Source organism: Capsicum annuum, chromosome 11 (genome assembly GCF_002878395.1).
Source record: "Capsicum annuum cultivar UCD-10X-F1 chromosome 11, UCD10Xv1.1, whole genome shotgun sequence".
Taxonomy (NCBI): Eukaryota; Viridiplantae; Streptophyta; class Magnoliopsida; order Solanales; family Solanaceae; genus Capsicum; species Capsicum annuum.
Window position 1 is genome coordinate 187,916,455 of NC_061121.1, and position 12,714 is coordinate 187,929,168.

General features: G+C 28.1%; 1 protein-coding gene across 1 annotated transcript in view; it reads right to left on the reverse strand.

Moving 5' to 3' along the window:
• Nucleotides 1-5,139: 5,139 nt before the first annotated feature.
• Nucleotides 5,140-12,714, reverse strand: part of LOC107847703 (protein TRAUCO) — a 30,892-nt gene continuing 23,317 nt past the window's right edge. Inside the window, exon 4 of the mRNA XM_047399148.1 lies at nucleotides 5,140-5,572. The gene's annotated coding sequence lies outside the window, so the exon portion shown is untranslated. The remainder of the gene's footprint in view (nucleotides 5,573-12,714) is intronic.

Below are 12,714 nucleotides of genomic sequence, written 5' to 3' on the forward strand. Positions count from 1 at the left end.
TATCCCCAGCAGAGTCGCCAAATTGTCATACCCGACTTTTACCTAAGGTCAAAACGAGCACGACATTATGGACTCAAAAAGAATTGATTTTATATAGAGTCGCCACCTAATTTTTTAGGAAAAATAGAAAACCTATTTATTTATTAACAAGTACGACTTTATTTAATCAACGAACAAAATTAGATCCTAGGTAAGGGTTCAAATTATTCCGAAGGAAAGGTATTAGGCACCCTTCAGAATCCACAAATGTGGTTCCCGACCAGACTTAGGTTTATTAAAAGAAAAAAGAAAAATCAATGTTTGTAAGTACAAATACAAAAATGCGTATTAAAACAATATACACAATTTATATGTAAAGAATGTGTAAATTGTATATGTTATCGTAAAAATATGTGTATAAAAATAAATAAAAATACATGAGAATATGTATGAAAAATGAAAAGATTAAATAAAGAAAAATTTGTTCAAAGGAAAAGATTACGTAATGTTTTTAGTGTAAAAATATGAATTATTCTATTAAATATCTAAATCAATTTAATTCTTTTACATAAATAGTAACGGCCTAAATTTGCCTAACGCGTGATGAAAATTGCGTAAATAAACAATATCCCTTCCAACACCCCAAAAATAAAGATTTCGCTATAATTTAATATTCGTACAAGTGTAAAAGTATAAAAATACAAACATAAAAATTAAAGTCTTCTTTGAATGCTATTTTCGGTAAAAATTCCCAATAACCTGTATAAACACTTGTAAATAAAATGTTAGTAACAAATGAATAATTATCAAAATAAATTGAAAAGATATATATGCATATATGTATAAAAAATATAATTTTTCGTTAAAAGAGGGCTCGGATTAGATTTTAAATATGTCATGGCTACGAAGTTATTGCTCAATTTATTGACCATCCTAAATCGTCTTTCCAAGATACAAATCGTAAAACCTCTTGCATTGTTATAAAAATTTCTTCATCGCCCAAAATATTTATTTTATTACGTATTTATATATGTAATATCCGTCTTTTATTTGTGCAGGCCTCGAAAATTGATGAAAAATTTCTTCATTGACCAAGTGTCGACCCTTTTTAATATAAAATAATAACTTTGATAAAATAAAGTCAGTCTTTTATAACGAGGTGGCCTCAAATATCCAGATGGAGAGATAGTTTCATTGGTCATGTTTAGTGTAGAATCATGTTTCAATTAAATATAAAGGACAAAGTCGTCCTAAGCAGTCCCGCAAAATAGTAGCAGCTCACCCAAGAAAAATCATAAGATTGTGCTAAGTCACTTCACAAGTAAAGTAATAACAAAAGAAATGCAACATGAATATAGTAGCTAGCATCAAAGAACAATAATAAAATAGAAAAGTAAAAGGCATAAAAAATTAGCATCTAAATAGAGCAAACTGTCTAGCAACAATGAAGTTTGTGGGTTTTAGAGAGAGAAAAAAAATGGAAGAAAATATGTGGGAGTAAAAATTTATGTTTTTGTATGTGTATTGTGAATGTGTGTCAGAGTATTTAAAAGGAAAAAGTAATTCATCAAATCTACATTTTTCAACCATATCCCTTAGATTAAGGAAAGTAGATGTGGAAAAGTAAAAAAAGTGGAGGAAATAGAAAAAGAAAATTAAATTAATATTCTTTGTGTTAATGTGACAAGACACTGAATTATTATTGTACTGTATATTAAAATAATCGATTTGACTCAGCTTTTGCAGGTCGTATTAAATAACATATAAAATAATAAATGCCGATATATAAATACAAAAAAAAATAGAAATATAAAATAAAAAATAAAAAATATAATTATCTTAAAAAAATATATTATGTTATAAATAATTAAAATTGTGTGGTAAAAAATTGCAGTGCTATGTTGTGTACGTATGTAAATGACTATGCAAAAATATTAAAATAATAATAAACTGATAAAAATTCTAAAATTTATGAAATTAAGGGTGGGAATGAAGTGGCGGAGCCAGATATTTTATGAAGGGTGTACAAAATTTTAAAAAGCAGCTAAAAAAAAATTTTAATGAACGAATTCACATCCAACTTGCTCAACCTGACGACTTTATCATAAATAATGTCAATAATTTATTTTCCACCAAAATACAAACTGTCTAAATTTTTCTTTAGTTTGGATTGCTTTCTAGTTATAAAAAATACACGGTACATTGTATAAACTATCATCATAGTTCTATGATAGATGGATCGATATTTTTACTGAACGCATATAACACATTCAAGCAAAAAAAAAAACACTAACTTGTTGATTTTTACTTAAATTTAGAGTAATTTTTTATCTTTGATTTTGCTACTTCTTAATTATAATGGATTTTAAATTTATTGTGTTTTGATGGAGAATAAGTGAAAAAAATGAAAAAAAAATAATCAATTCATGGTTAGTTTTCCAATTCACCTATAAAACTATGAAAAAAAAAATTAAATATTCATTAATTTTTTTTTTTGTTTCAAACCTCCTAATAATCTATTAGGAGAAATGGAAAATATTATGTGTAATTGGACATAGTATTTTCTTTTAATTTATTGGGTAGAAACTTGTTTGAAATGTCATTTTATATTTAATACAAATAAATATCCAAATTAAAGTTTCAAATAAATTTAATAATTATTAATAATTTTTTATTCTACCTTGATATATGTGAGATATTTTTTCTTTTAACATGTCTTAAGAAAATGTTATCCAAAATTGAAACTCATTTAACTTTAGGATTATTCTTTTAATCTAAATAAAATAATCTATAAATATATAAATAATTAAATAGTACCCTATAAACTATTAAGGAGAAATTAATTTATACACTTTGATTTTGATTGAGGGCCTCGTGTGGATGCGGGGAGGAGGCGGGATGGGTAAAATGAAAGAGTTTGAAGAATGAAGAATTAATAGTAATAAAAAAGAGAGCTAGTGGCTTCACTTGAGAATTGATCCTGTGAACTTGCAGCGCTTTTGCACAGTCTTAACCACTGAGCCAAAGGCTTTAACAATGATAAGACTGTATAATCGCAGCTATATGTCCCTATTTTATAAATTTTAATCTACACACGCACTATAATTTTTCGACGAATGGTGTTCACTTGCACACCCTTGAATAGATTTAGCTCCGTCCCTGTGTGAATGTTTGTGGTGTGTGCTTTGTGTGTTTATTATGTGTGTGGAGTATTTAAAAAAAAAATAATAAAAAATAATATTCATATCTACTTTTTTCCAACAAGTCCCTTAAATTAGGGATAGTGGGTGAAATAAAGTTAGAAAATTAAAAAAGCGATAAGACTTCGACTTGACTAATTTATTATTCTGTGTATTAAAATAATTAAATCGACTCAAATTTGTAAGTCGTATTATACAAAAAATATGAATGCCGATGTATAATTATAGAAAAATATAAACAATAAATAAAAGATATAATTGTCTTGAAAAAATATATTATGCTATAAATGATTAAAATTATACTATGCTATAAAGAATTGTTGTGCTATGTTGTATACGTATGCAGAGGACTATGCAAAAATATTAAAATAATAATAAACTGATAAAAATTCTAAAATTTATGAAATTAAAGGTAATTATCAATAAATCATGTAAAATTAAAATATGACAATAAATAAGTAAAAATTCTAAAATAATGATGATTATCAACAATTTATTAACAATTGCAAAAAATATGTGAAAAATTGCATATTATGCCATTTAACGATTAGTGGGCCTAAATACGTTAATTTTAAGTTTGGAAAGCCAAAATTGGATGTCAGCATCAAGAAAAATAAATTGTTTCTTATTTTCTTGTGTTCATTACATAAATAGAAAAATATTTTCTAAAATTATTTTATATATTTAGCACAAAACAATGAAAATGAATAGATTAAGAGGGGTGGGATAAGAAAAAAATTATGAACTTTTTGTTAAAAAACATTTGAGAGGGGTAGTAGAGTGGGGAATGAGGGTAGGGATAGGTTCAGGGTAAGAAAAAAGTTTGAACTTCTTTAAAAATAAATTAAAAGATATTTTTTTTGTGGGTGGGTGCAGGGGAAAGCTGGTAGGAGGCGGTGATGGGGTAAGAATTTTTTTTAAAAAATAAAAAAAATTGGTTCTGAAGAGGGCTTGGTAAGTGGTGGGAGAGGGGTAGGGGTGGTGAGGGTGGGATAAGAAAAAGTTTTGTTTTTTAAAATATTGAAGTGGGGGTTTGATAAGGGATGGAGTCGGGATCGGGGAAGGGGGTCGAGTAAGAAAAAAAATTAAATATTTAAAAAAAAAAAAGAAATTTTTTTAAAAAATTGTTTTGGGGGGGGGGGGGGGTGTTCATGGGTGGGATTGAGGCAGGAGGTGGAGTTAAATAATATACGATTAAGGATAAAAAAAGATTACATAATACTAAATAAAAGGATAATTGAAAATAAATAAGTAAAATATGGAATATCACCAAATCGATGGTTACATAAAGTGAGAATTTTCTTGATTACAAAATCATAAAATCAAACAATATGTTAATATTTCTATTAGTAATCATACCACACCATACCACGAAAAAACACAATTCAAACAGTGTATTAGTGTTTCTAGAAAACAAATGGGAGACTTGATCCATAGAAAACGGTCAGTGTAAAACAACATTTTAGTTTTCGGGTGATTCATCTATGGACTAAGGTCATGTATGAAAAAGGTTAGATATTTTTCCTTTGTTTCGGTCGTAGGATGAACTTAGCATGTATTTTTTTTCCGGAACCCAATTTGACCATAAAAATCATAATTTTTTGGAGATAAAGTTTTGTGTTTGGCCATAAATATAAATGAGGTTTTGTTTGAAATTTTGTGAGAAAAAAAAATAGAAGTCAAAAAAGTAAAAACAAGTTTTACTTATTTTCACTTTTCCAAATACAATTCCAAATTGTATTTAGAATCCTCATGGCCAAACACATATTGTTTTCACCTTTTTCACTAAAGTAAAATGATTTTTCGAAAAAAAGTAAAAAATTCTCATGGCTTAAACGGTTACTTAAGTATTTGGCCCCATTTTCATACTAGAAATTGCTTACTCCTCTACGCCAGATCTTGTATTCAACTTTTAGGATGCTACAAGTTTTATGTGCTGACGATGTAAACAAATATTACAAAATAATCAGCTAGACAACTTGAGTAATACACACTGTTTCGTTAAGTCTGCAAATTTCATTGCTAACTTTTAATCTCGAGTTTTCACTTGCCTATTGGAACTTGTGGGATTGTGATTTGATATTATATACTTTCAGTATTTGATAATTAAAATACAAAATATATACAGATTGGAACTACTTCTCTGAAAGAGCCTTTATATGCCGTTGTGAAGTAGTAAAACCAATATATCCCGTTCTTCCCAACCTAGACAACCATCTAAATAAACACCATCAACTAGGATACAACTTAAATTCGAATAGAATCCTCCTGTTACACTAGCGAGCGAATCCAATTGAGAGTCTGGGAATTCTGTTTTTTATATATGTTCCAACTTTTCCGAGCTAGAAACAGCGCATCAAAACTCAGAGATTACGAATGAGCACACCATCATCCTAGATCAAATCCAAGTAGGAGATTTAGTAATGTTTATACTAAGACAATAGATAGATACGGATGTACTAAGTTAAACTGGCAACAATGACGGACGTAGTGGATGGAAACAAGTTAGCATCAGAAATAGCATGCTTAAGAGAGTATGAGTTGCCCATTATCAAACATAATATTAACAAGTGCATAAGAGAAGACAGCCTTGAATTGCATACATTTCTGCCTCCTTTACAAGTGACAATTTGTAAAGCGCAAGATCAAAGGGAACATCCGCCTGCAAGAGCTCAAACTGGACATCTCTAACATCACACCTAGAGTGTCTTGTTGCACTCTTCGTCTTAGAGAAAGCCTGAGAGGAAAGGGGGTGGGGGGAGGGAGGACTCATCACTCATGGACCTCATGACACCACCGAAGCGACTTGGCACCAATAGCCACCTTATTTTGGAACTCAAAAGACTACGTAACGCAGATAAATCTTTGATATATCTAATATGAATACGAAATGAGGTCATAAAAAAAAATACAATAAGAATTGACGATCAATTATAATTTAAATGTAAAATTATCATTTTCACCATAGATCAACAATAAACAATTAAACCATTGGATTCAAGGATGGATGTAGATCCATCGGGCAGGGATAATCATTCCACTTTTAATAGAAGTGCCCTCCATTCTCAAGAACGAAAAAGACTGAGATGTACCCTGTTGATGAAAGTTTGCCAGTTCGCCTACTAAAGTGGCACTTCGGATACAACTTTAAACACTTGTCAAAGCAGACGGGTGAAATCAAAATAATTCAAATATGAAGAATGATTTAACTAGTTGATTAATATCATAAAAAGTCGCGTCTTATTACATGCAAAACTTACTATGAAAAGATCTAACTATCTAAGAGAGAAAGAGAATGCTGGGAAATTGTTATAATTGCTTAATGGGACTGCACTGGAATTTACCTTTCCGTTTAATATTTGAATTTTAGATAAACAATATTTCCTATTCATTAGGAGTTGCTTTCCGCTGGTTTTATAATTGACCAAATTCATCGGTGGCCCCCTAAACTTGGCACGATTTTTCACTAAGACACCCCAAGTGGACGTTGTTCACTTTTGACACCTCAAGTAACATACACGGATGTTATTTTGACACTTTTGCTAAATGAGCAATATTATACCGTGTGCGTGTATTATACGCACTGATAATGTGTAAACTGACCAATAATATCATGATATTTGTCATTTTTCTCCAAATTAAATATTAAATATCTATTTTTAATTAAAATTAAAAAAAATCAGATATTACCACTTAACAATTTTTAACTTAAATAATTATAAAAAAATTATAAAATTTAATTTACCCCACCCCACCAATCCTCTTCGTCTTCTTCAACCCCCCCCCCCCCCCCCCCCCCCCCCCCCCCCCCCCCCCCCCATTCATCTTCTCCAACCCACCCACCCCCTTCACCACCTGCCCGCACTCTCACCCCTCAATTTCATGCTTTCTATCACCAATAAACTTTCATAATCAGCTAATGTTTAAAAGTTGCCCTTTTGTTCTCCTCCTTCTCCATTTTTTTTTAAGTCTCCTTCATATTTTTTTTATCATATATCTGAAATTCGGAAAGCTATTAACTGAACATTGGCCTCCTTGATCATCAAATAACTGGAATTCGTGAAGCTTTTAATGTGGATTTACTTTTCTGAAAAATTCAACTCCATTAATGGAGGTTAAGCTTAAAAAGGTAAGGTAAAGTATGGAAAAAAGAGTAATCTTCCGGTGGTTTTATAAAGAAGAAGTTGCTAATGGTAGTTTTGGTGGTTCATTGAAGAGAGAATTCATTAATATCAAAATTGAAATTAATGGTGAAGAAAATGAATTCTTCAACAATGAAAGTTTGTGAAGGAAAAAAATGGTGGAAAAGGGAGAAAGAATGAGAAAATATTTGTTGTGTTTGGTCTGTTCTGTTTTTAATTAATTGTTGACATTTTTTTTTGGGTGTTAATGATGTCATTGATTAATGGAAGGAGTATTATTTGGTGTTTATGATGTGTAGTGTTGTTATAGATATGTTCATGGAGTGAGTATTTTGTTAATGGAGTAAAATTTTATTTTCATTCTTAAAAAGTTCAATCTCCATTAATCTCCATTAATGGAAGCTAAAGAAAGTTGTGTGGAGAAGACAACTCCAAAATTACGAAAATACCCTTCAAAATTACAAAAATACCCTTCAAAAATTATGAAAATGCCCCTGAAATGCGCCAAGTTTAGGGGGCCGCCGATGGGTTTGCCCTTTATAATTTGGTAATTTAACAGGATAGTGCTACCTACGACGCAAATTAAGCATATTCGAAAGTCACCAGAATTGAGTGTAATTGGGTGTCATGATATTTGTTTTGACACTTACTCCCTTCATCCAAAGTTTCTAATTTGATTTCTCATTTTACTTGTCTTTTTTCATTAAACAATTTTTTTTTCATGTTTTATCCTTTACATTAATTATTTTTTCTTCAAATTAAATTGTTCATCATTTAATAGGGGTACAATAGTAAACTAGACATGTTATTGATTATTTTTCTTAATCAATGTGTCATCTCAATTTGAGACGAGTTATTTGAGACGGAGGAAGTAATAACTTGATTAGAAGAAAATTGAGTGCAATTGGTAGGGAGTAATTACGCTCTTCAATTCTGAGAAAGGGGAGAATTGATGGTAATTACAACATTACTTTTACTTTTAGTTTCTTTCTATTGACTTTTTTTTTTTTTTTACTTCTTGAAATTATATGTAATTGATCTTATTCTTTATTTTTGTCTATTTATTTGTTTTCTTCACCTAGCATAATTGTGTTATTATCTTGATTCTTGCATTAAGGTAGAATTTCATTATTGAATAAGACTATAGACTAGTATTTTTCTTTTCTTTTGAATTATAGTAACTTAAGTTATATAGAAACTTATTTTATGTTACTAGTTTAACCGTACGTGCCTCGCACGTGTAACTTTTGATTATTTAAAATCAAATGATTTTGTCGATTTCAAAGATTTTTAATGAAGGGTAAAAAATTTAAATCACTTTTCAAAGATCTTTCACACTTTAATATAATAATTGAAATATAAACATATATTTTAGTGTAAGCAGCATTAAATAACACCATATTACAGCCTAGAGTGTAAAATTTGCTGTAATTTTTATTTCTGAATAAACTAAATTTTATTGTCACACCAAATATTTTGAAATAACAATATCTAATATTGCGCTCCAACACACAAAGTTTTATAACAAAAAAGAAAATATTCAAATGCCTAAAACTCTAACAACTACAAATAAAATAATCTTTCCTAAACAAAATTCTTTAATGATTAAATTGTGGACCTCTTTTCATTATTTATGGGAAGAAATAGTTACATGTTTATTGCTTTGTTGCTCTTATTATGTTTGTAACTTTGTAAATTGATATCCTTTTCACAAATACAATAAATATGAAATTATCAATGTGAAAAAGTTGTTGTTAATACAAGGAATATACCCTTTTGATATCGGATTATCTTAAGTCGATTTTTTGCGTGGTGCATAAAATTTATAGTAAAAGTTCACTAAAGATGTAATAGATAGATGAGACTATCATTTTTAATACTTTATTTTATTTTTCACGATAGTAAAATTTATCATTAAATGTGCTAAGATTTTAGTATTTTGCAGAGCAAAGAATTTATTTTATGAAAGAAAATTTTATAATCAATTAGAATAAAATTATATTGGATAGTGTACTGACATTAGGTGTGCCTTCTTATATTACTTGTTTAAGAAGGAAAGTTCTGCTAAATGTAGTAATTTTTTCTAAATATGTCAAAATAACAATTAGTTCATGAAGAAAATAATGATAAAACGTAACTTTAATAATATTTTTTACAATAAATTAAATAACATTATAAGTACATTGTTTAGTCTTTTCGTAACATGAATATCAACATAATATTATATCAATTTTATAAAAATATACGCATAAACTATCTAGTAACGGAGCTCATGTGTCTCATAATTCGCAAATACATTCGCACCTGAGCCTAAGAAAATAGTAGTTATATGAAGCATAGATTAACTATTATGTGTGCTAATAAACTCTTATATGTAAAGAGGTAAAAGCCCTCAAAAGGAATATTTTACCTTATGAAATTCATATCTTTTAATTATTTTTTTTTTAGTAAATAAACACATATCTGAATTCAAAAGTTTTTTCTTTTAGTTAAAGTTATATATAACGTGGATACATTATTTCTGGGAGAAAATAGAATTCTAACCTTCTTAGCATTAAAGATATTGCATAACGTTGCGCCAATCAGATAATACCAATACCAATGAGGCTCGAACAATAATATAAGTCCACTATGATTTTAGATATTGCTGCGAATATTTATGTTGTTCATAACAAACTAACCTGCGAATATTTATGTTCTGCATAACAAACTAACCAAAAAAAAAAGAAAAAGTATTTGTTGAATCCTATTTTACAAAGCATAAACAATAAGCCTTGTAGAAATTGGATAATAACAAAAACTTCTCAAGAATATTGTCAGTTATACTTATTCTCAAATTCTCTATTAATTAATAATAACAATAATAACAAATTTAATAAGATTCATAAGTGGATTTTGAGGATATAGTATGATATACGCAGATCTTACGCCTATTTTTATTATATAGAAAAATTATTTTAAGATCTTTGACCCAACAAAGTGTAATTACAATGGGGTATATGGTAATCAACTATTGTTGCTTTCTTCACCTGTAAATGAATGTGACAGTCAACTATGATTGTTTTCTCCCCAAAATATTACTGCAATCGTATAAAACAAAGAGCACAAGAGCTCTGGATTGAAGCCGCGGGGTAAATGTGCCTAAAACCTAAAACATTAATTTTCCTTTTCGTATATTTTAGGAGTCCTTTTCATATATTTTTAGGACTCTATATTTAGTGTCCTAATAATTCTTACCATAACAAAAATATTCTTGTCATGTATATTTAGGGCTCTAAAAATTTTTTCTTCACATAAATTTTAGTACTCAATTATAGAAAATAATACAATAATTGAAGAAAAAAAGAAAAAAAGATAATTTTGTCGGTTATAGAGCCTTTTAATAAAGGGCGAAAAGTTCAAATCATTTTGCTGAAGGTCTTCACGCTTTTAATATATTATAGATTATAGATATAGATTACAGATTATAGATTATCGATATAGATGTAGATAGGAGTGTACAAAAATCGAACCGATCGATAAACCGAATCAATAAAAATGTTATTGGTATTGGGTTAACAATTTTTTATTGATTTTATAAAAAAAAATATTGGATAAACAGTTCGATTTCAGTTTAGTTTATTGGGTTATCGATTAAGGATATACTAAATTACTGTTTTACCCCAATTTATATTTTATATATAAATAATTATGTTACTTATTTCTAATATTATATATATATATATACTACTTATTCACAATTCAGTGATTCAAGTATTAACCTATTCAGGGCAACAAAGGCACAATACAAAGCACAGGTATTAACGTATTGGAAAGCTTGAAGCATTCAGTAGCTTACAATAACTAGGATTTAGTTTTTTAGGAACTAACATTCAGTTCAAGTTTGAAAATTCTTGTTAATGAAAACGCATTGTGTAGGAGTTTGAGGGCAATTAAGATTCTATTTTTTTTATGTTAGTTGTTACTATTTCTATTTTATGAGTGTTTTCTTATTGATTAAATCGAAAATCGAACCGTTAAGAATCAAAAACCAATAAAATATCTTATTGGTTGGTTATTGATTTTACATATTTAAAAATCGAAAATCAATAAATTAAACCAATAACGCATAAAATTGAACTGAACCGATCGATCCACAGCCCTAGATATAGATATATGTTGATATTTGTTAGCTTTTTTAAAAAAAAAAAAATTGAATTTATGTCATAGTTTGGTTTCCAATATATTGCTCTACTAGTTTTGAGTTGTTAGCATGTTATCCATTTTTAGTTAGAATTGATGGATTATTATTTTTTTTTTTTTGCAGATATTTGAATAATTTTATGAAATTATATTTATAATATTTATCTTTTTGTCAAACACACAGTCTATGATTTTCTTGCAAAATGTGTATTTTTTTAATTTTTATGATTAAATAAATTAAAATATAAGTTTAAAACAATATTAATTACCTAATTAAATATCATTTATAAAGCACATCTTTTGTCAAATATGAAATTTTAATTTTTTATAATTAGCTTTTATTTAATTCAATCCAATTATGTAATTTCACTTAGACAACCAAACAATACACTTATAATTACATTATAATTAAATCATGACAATCAGACAACTCATTGTAATTACAAGACTATATATTTAGGGGTCGTTTGGTGTGATATACTAAAGCATATAATTTCGAAATAAAATAAGAGTCTCGAAATAAATTTTTCGATGCATCGTTTAGCCGTCAATATTCGGGATAACTTATCTCGGGACTAATAAATAGTACCAGGATAAGTTATCCCACACATGTGGTGGTATAACAATCCCAACATACTTTATCCTTGGGATAAACTATAAAATGACAAAATTACTCCTAAATTCTTTGATTATCACTTATATATATATGTGTGTGTGTGTATGTGTGTGTGTATAACGAGATAGGATTTTAATGTGAATGAATATGAAATTTATCATATAAAGTTCAAATTTTTAGATGAGATGAAAAAATAAATTACAATTTTTTGTGTATAATATTTTGTTGTTTCTACACAAGTTTTTCATTATTTTTGTTTTACTTTTCTACCAATTTACTCAAATATTTTTATCTAACCCCCCTCCCCCACCCCCCCACCCCCCCCAAAAAAAAAAACTAACTATTACACAATTCATCATTATATATGTTTTGGAGAAAATCATTATATATGTTTTGGAGAAAGTCAAAAATAAGTAAAAAATTCAAACTTACAAATAAAGAGAACAATCATATGAATCAAATAAATAATTTTTTATGTTGAGTAATGGAGAATTTAGCTAGCTTTATTTTAAAATCATTTTTCAAAACTATGACTAATAACATTTTTTCAAATGATTTTATATATATATATATATATATATATATATATATATAT